Here is a 7707-nt window from a genome sequence, read left to right on the forward strand (position 1 = left end):
CATACTATATGCTATGACTTTATCACTTTTTTTCGACATACTATATGCTATGACTTTATCACTTTTTGACATACTATATGCTATGACTTTATCACTTTTTGACATACTATATGCTATGACTTTATCACTTTTTTTCGACATACTATATTATGACATCTATACTGTGACATACTATGACTTTTTAATTACTTTTTACTATGACTTTATCACTTTTTTCTACATACTATACTATGACTTTTATCACTTTTTTCGACATACTATACTATGACTTTAATTTCTTTTTTAGACATACACTATGACTTTTTTCTCTTTACTATACTATGGCTTTATCACTTTTGACACTGTACCATGACTTTATTACTTTTTTCATCATACTATAGAATGACTATCACCTTTTTCGACATACTATGACTTTTTAATTACTTTTTTCTACATACTATGCCTTTTTAATTACTTTTTTGACATACTATATGCTATGACATTATCACTTTTTTGACATACTATACTATGACTTTTTAATTACTTTTTTCGACATACTATACTATGACTTTTTTTCGTAATACTATACTATGACTTTTTTCAACATACTATACTATGACTTTATTTGGACATTCTATACAATTACTTTTTTTAATCACTTTTTTTCAACATACTATAACTTTCAACATATATTATATTATGACTTATCTATACTATGACTTTATCACTTTTTGTGACATACTATACTATGACCTTTATCACTTTTTTTTCCACATACTATGACTTTTTAATTACTTTTTACTATGACTTTCATCATTTTTATCGACATACTATACTATGACTTTTATCACTTTTTTCAACATACTATGACTTTCGACATACTATACTATGACTTTAATTTCTTTTTCAGACATACACTATGACTTTTTTCTCTTTACTATGGCTTTTTTACACTTTGACACTGTACCATGACTATTACTTTTTTCGACATAATATAGTATGACCTTTTATCACCTTTTTCGACATACTATGACTTTTTTTTATCACTTTTTGACATACTATGACTTTTTTTTTATCACTTTTTGACATACTAGACTATGACTTTTTTTTTATCACTTTTTGACATACTATACTATGACTTTAATTACTTTTTTCGACATACTATACTATGACTTTATTTGGACATTCTATACAATTACTTTTTTCGACATACTATACTATGACTTTTTCGACATACTGTACTATGGCTTTTTTAAATCACTTTTTCAACACTGTACCATGACTTTATTCGACATACTATAGTATGACTATCACCTTTTTCGACATACTATGACTTTTTTTCGTAATACTATGACTTTTTTTTGTAATACTATGACTTTTTTTCGTAATACTATGACTTTTTTTTAAAATCACTTTTTCGACATACTATACTATGACTTTATCACTTTTTCAACATACTATATTATGACTTTTATCTATACTATGACTTTTTTTCCCCACATACTATACTATGACTTTTATCACTTTTTGACATACTATGACTTTTTTTTAAATCACTTTTTGACATACTATACTATGACTTTCATCATTTTTATCGACATACCATACTATGACTTTTTAATCACTTTTTTCTACATACTATACTATGCCTTTTTAATTACTTTTTTGACATACTATATGCTATGACTTTATCACTTTTTTCGACATACTATATTATGAGCTTTTTTCTACATAGTATAATATGGCTTTTTTATGACTTTTTTCGACACACTATACTATGACTTTATTACTTTCGACATACTATGCTATAACTATCACTTTTTTCGACATATTATACTATGACTTTTTTCTCGACATACTATACTATGACTTTTTTAATCACTTTTTTTGATATACTATACTTTTTTTTTTTCACGACGAGACGAGAGAGCAAAGCATTGCTGTCTCACACAGTCTCAGTATCCACAGGAAGATACATCAGGATAACCACAGTGATCTGGGAGCTGACACAAGAAACACTTCACTCTAATGGAGGACATTATCTGACATCGTATTTCATAAGAATAAAGTGCTTCATCTATGTCATTTTTCAATTAAGTAGTAAGGCTCCTGTGGTGACATGTTCTTTTACAAAAACCTTATGTAGTTACACTTTATTAAACAAATGAGTGAAAAACTCATATGTAGAAGGGTATAATACTGTCTGATCAGTATTGGAACATCTCTAGTATATTACACCATAAAGTCATAAAAAAGTAATCGAATATGTGGAAAAAAGTAATACAAAGTCAAAGTATCGTATGTCGAAAAACTCTCAAAGTCATACTGTAGTATTTCATAAAAAGTCATATCCATATTGTCTATATTTAGTGTATGTACGCATGTGTGTATGTCCCTATGAAAGTAAAAGTAAAAGTATTAACACCACAGTCTAGAAATACTCCATGAAATCACATATTTTGTCCAGTCATATGTCTGGTCCGAGAAAGTTCAAATCTGGCCCGTCTCTGTAACAAAGTGTCCAACAGATACGTTGGATGTGACGTGACGCAGGGCAGAGCCTGATGGCCGACAGTAACATCATAGCCTAGGTGTATTTACAGGTGATTATATCAGCTAATCGGTGGATTACAGCATGTTGAGTCCACACAAGCTCCTAAGCTTGCGGGAAAAGACAGTGCGGTCCTGTGGGATTTTATGTTTAATCCGGTCCCAGAATACAGCGGCCCCTCCCGCGCTCACATCTGGCCCGTCGGGATTTACTCTTGTAATCCTCGATTTTAAAACAATTTTATTATGCTTTATCGCTGATACGCTGGACTTTAATTATTCAAATGCAGCTTTCTGTTTACGCAATGAAGTAATTATTCATTACACATCCTTGTTCTATTAGCCTTCACTAAGTAAGTAATGAGGCTGGCTGCATTCCATAGATTATTTTCAGGTATGTGATGTTATTGTGACCTGGTGTCTATCTGGTACATTTAAACCATCCAAGGAAGGGTTAAAATACCTTTAACCTTTAACTGGACTTGGTTAAAGTTGTGCTCCGAAGACATTTCGTGCTCCAAAGAGGTTTCATCACTCATCCGAGAGACTCCTACAAAAAGAGGAGACAAAACGTCTATGGAGCACCTTTAACCAAGTCTAGTTCTTCAAGAAGTCTCTTGGATGAGCGGCGTAACGTCTTCGGAGCACCTTTAACCAAATCCAGTTTCCCCTGATTTCAACCCTAAAAACGAGTGACTTTCATTTCGGAGAAACGGAGACTCTGGATATTTGTGCTTATAGAATTGCAACATTTTCACACATTGCATACTCCAGGGGCGTTTCTAGGATGAGACTTTTAGGGGGGGCTCAGCCCCTTATGAGAATGTGATACGGATACAGTGCTTTGCAAAAGTGTTGACCCCCCCACCGCTAAATCAGTAATTTCATTAACCAATAATCTCTGCGCTAGCTACTGACCGACAACGTCAGCTAACGTTTTTCGACACTATTAACACTATGATGGAACTAAACCTGACACTTTATAAGTCACAGTAATAACGATCAATTTGGAACAATGTTCTAACAATCAGCAATTTTAGTTGCTCAAGTTTCAATTTGGGTTCTAATCTGTGCCACGAAATGACCAACTTCTTCTCTTTCTCTGGGGACTACAAAGTTAAACTTCACAACCACACTCCTGCTCTCCCTCTGACAGATCAGATAGAGACTCAGCCAAAGGCGGGAGTCTGGCACGACCACCTCCGATTGGCCAACACTAGGTTTCTGTTAACCCTTTCCTTGACTGGGTTACAGGTGCATAGCATCGGCGACAGCTACACAGGATATTAAACCTGTTTCAAGCCCTTTGAACCTGTAATTGTTTGTCTTCTGTCACTAACTGACACGTTCGCAAACTAACTTGAAGCACTAGAATTGATTTAAATAAGTTTTTTATTATTATAATTTTTAGGGGGGCTGAGATGAAATTTAGGGGGGCTTGAGCCCCACTAAAAAGGGTCTAAAATCACCAGTGGCATATACTCTCCCTTTTTGTTCACGTATGTGTCATGTGCACTCCTCTGCATGACGTCTGATAGATATGTACACTGCATACAGATGGGTCAGGGATGGGGTTAACACCACCTGCTGTGGCAGATGTCAAAAACCATGCTGTAAAAAATGTCCGATTAACACAAAAGGGGCACTTTGGCAAATCCTGATTATAGGAGCACTTTCATTTATTAAACTCTGGCAATCCCCTGTACTCTTTTTTTAAGCGGGGATTAAAACCAGGTAGACACCATTGTCTATCTAAACAATCCCTCCTTAAGCTCTAGCTGTTTCCTGGTGCCCTGGCTGGCTGGCTGGCTGGCTGGTTGGTTGCCTCCCTGTAATCTCAGTAGGGGCTTATAGGTCACTACAACCACTACACATTCCCATTCATCAACATCATCCCCTTTAGAGAGCCTAGGTGATTGGATTTAGGACATGTTTTACAGGGGCAGAAAAAAGACAACAGCAAACTAAAGCGTGTTTACAAGAGCTGTGCTGTGAAAAGGCCCATGGACGAGTGACAGCCATATGGAATGGATAACCCTGTGAACATCTGTCCTCGATCAGTACCACGCACTGCCATTGCACTGGTGGCTTTGACCTTCACATGGTGCACAAGATCATCTGGCCCTTTCTGCTCTCCTGAAAACAGCATTCAGCAGACAAGCAGCGACCGAGAAACCCGTCTGGTATGTGGAACACAGCGATGATGGAGAGTTCACAGTTAAACACCAAGTTTCTGATTAGTGGACACATTTTACAAATTCTTAGATTCAGAATAAATGCCAGTCTTTAGATTCAAGCAATTCACACCGTTTTTTTTTTTTTAACTCAGTCCTCTTGAAATCTCTACTTAAACCTCACTTTTATTATTAGGGATTTATTTTGGGATTAATTATTATTATTAGTTATTACTGTAAAGCACTTTGCAACTTTGTTTTGAAATGTGCTATATAAATAAAGTCAGTTATATAATTATATTTTTTATTATTATTATTATTATTATTATTAATAACTGAGAAATTAAACGCAAAATACCAACAATCTTTGCAGCTAATACTAATATATATTTGGGAGTTTATATCACCCAATTAATTTTATTTTTAAACACAACAATCTTAATAAATGGATTTCTTAGATTATTTTTTTTATTTATTTTGTTTTAAGAGCTCTCTGGTGGACGAACTTACGTGATGGAGACTTTTCCAAATGACCTCAAACTTAACTCTGGCATTTCGGTTTAAACTGCAATAAGCCAATATCAGCCTGGCCAAAATAGTCAGCGTTGCTCATACTGAACTGACCATTTAAAGGTTCTGTACTCGATATTCATTTATATATATATATATATATATATATATATATATATATATATATATATATATATATATATATATATATATATATATATAGCAGCAAACAAATATTTGCCATGTAAAGACATAGTGGAGTAATGGCATCCTGAGCAGAGAATGAAGTCACACTCCCTCTGTGTGTGTGCTGTAATCCGAGCCACTCTGTTCTGTTCTGCATGTGTGCCCTGAAAAAACACAGGGTTAAGTTTACTCAGTCTAAAGCACTTCAGGTTATTGCATTATTGCTACATCTTTCAGTGGTGGAAAGTAAACTTACATTTATTCAAGTACTGTAATTAAGCACAACCTTGAGGTACATGCACTTTAATTAAGTATTTCCATGTAATGGTATTTTATACTAGGACTGTGTATTGGCAAGAATCTGGCGGTACGATACGTATCACGATACATGGCTCACGATTCAATATATTGCAATATATTTCGATACTGTGCGTAAGGCGACATATTGGAATTTTTTTTTAACTATAATTTTAGAAAAACTAAATATAAAAAAAAGACATGATGTGCATAAAAGTCAAAGAAGTTTACTTTAGGTAAACAATTCAGTACACAGAAAATCAAAGTGCCAGTTTGGGATTGTGGTTCACAGGTTCTTAGTGAGCTAATGTTTATATGCTAAAGTAGGTCAAAGTTCAGCCATAGCTACATCGTTAGCTTCTAGCAAAAGGTCAGGCACTGCTAGGCACTGTTAGGCAAGGACACTAGTGGTGGGTCTCAGCATAGCCATCTAGCTGTAGGGAGTTTAAACACAACATAAATGTGAACCACTGTCTTACATGAATATTTTTGCATGTAAAAATCAATATTGTATTTTGAAAATCGATTGTATCAATTTTTTCCTACACCCCTATTTTATACATCTATTTCATTACATTTCAGAGGGGAATATTACACTTTTTACTCCACATTTATTTGGCAGGTGCAAATACTAGTTACTTCCTTTTATATAGTTTACAAACAAAAAACAAAACAAAAAATCATGATAATCTTACAAAATACAACACATTACCAATGGTTCAGAACCTTTTTGGCTTGTGTCTGTCAATGGGTCATAGCACGTCCACCAAAGAGAAAGACATCTCCTCTAAGCGTCTCACATGGTTTCATGTCAACAACTGCCTAAAGAGGTGAACGTGTCCAATGTTTCACAAAAAAAAAGCAGAGATTACAGAAAAGTGAATAAGAAAAGAAAAAGATATGGGTATCAGAACTTTGTTTTTTCTTCTTTCCTGCAACATTAATCATTTCCTGAGCCCTCAGATTTATCTTGTGACCCTGTTGCCCGATCCCAAGGTTGGGAACCACTGAAATGAACTAACTGTATCTAAAATCGACAAACTAGCTCCACCTCGACCAGCTACAATGGTAAAATGCCATTTATGAATCAGTATTTAACATCTAATAGTGTAATATCTCAGTCTCAATCTCCAATTTTCTGCAAAATGAGTACTTTCACTTTTAATACGTACTCTGTGTGTGTGTGTGTGTGTGTGTATATATATATATATAATTAGCTGATAGTTCAGTACTTTTATTTAAGAAGGATTTTACATGCAGAACTGTAGGTTTACATTTTCATATTGGTACTTTTACTCAAGTAAAAGAATCTGAGTACTTCGTCCACCATAGGCCTGAGCTATTGACAAAATGTCCCCCCCCCCCTTAACAGTAGTAGCAAGGTGATAATGTATTGCCAGCTGCTCTCTGACATAAATTCATTCCACAAAGACGTGGCATATGCTCAAGGATCAAATGTCTTTATCCTGGTAAAAGTTGCCGTTTTCTAAATTGAAAGAGCATAAGGTCCCACTTTCACGCGACAATGTAAACGCCTCACCTCAATAATTGTATCAGCTTATAAGAAGCTTACTGTAATTACAATATTGTCGTCTTAGTGCAGCAGCCGAAAACATGAAATACAAATCACCCATTTCTAAATTAAATGCAAACTCGTTCAAAGAGAAGCTATACTAGAGGAGGAGAGAGGGATTAATGTGTATTTCAGCACATTTAATATTTACAGCACAATCACACAATTAATCTGACAATGTGTTCTGTATCTAATACCTGAACTGACTGGGCCTCCACCATTATCACTGGTGTGCACAGGGAGGTGGGAGAAGCAGGAGTGGGGGCTCGGTGGGGGTTGTTTACAAGTGTGATCCAAATGCAACCCATCCACCCACCCTGCAAAGGCGAATATCTGCACTTAAAACAACTTTCACTTTTGAAAGTTTGATTCTCATTGTGGCAACTGCGGTTTATAGATCTAAATGTCTAAAATAGTAGGTTGAAATGTTGTTGAAAT

The sequence above is a fragment of the Sander vitreus genome, chromosome 7 (genome assembly GCF_031162955.1).
Source record: "Sander vitreus isolate 19-12246 chromosome 7, sanVit1, whole genome shotgun sequence".
NCBI classification, from domain to species: Eukaryota; Metazoa; Chordata; class Actinopteri; order Perciformes; family Percidae; genus Sander; species Sander vitreus.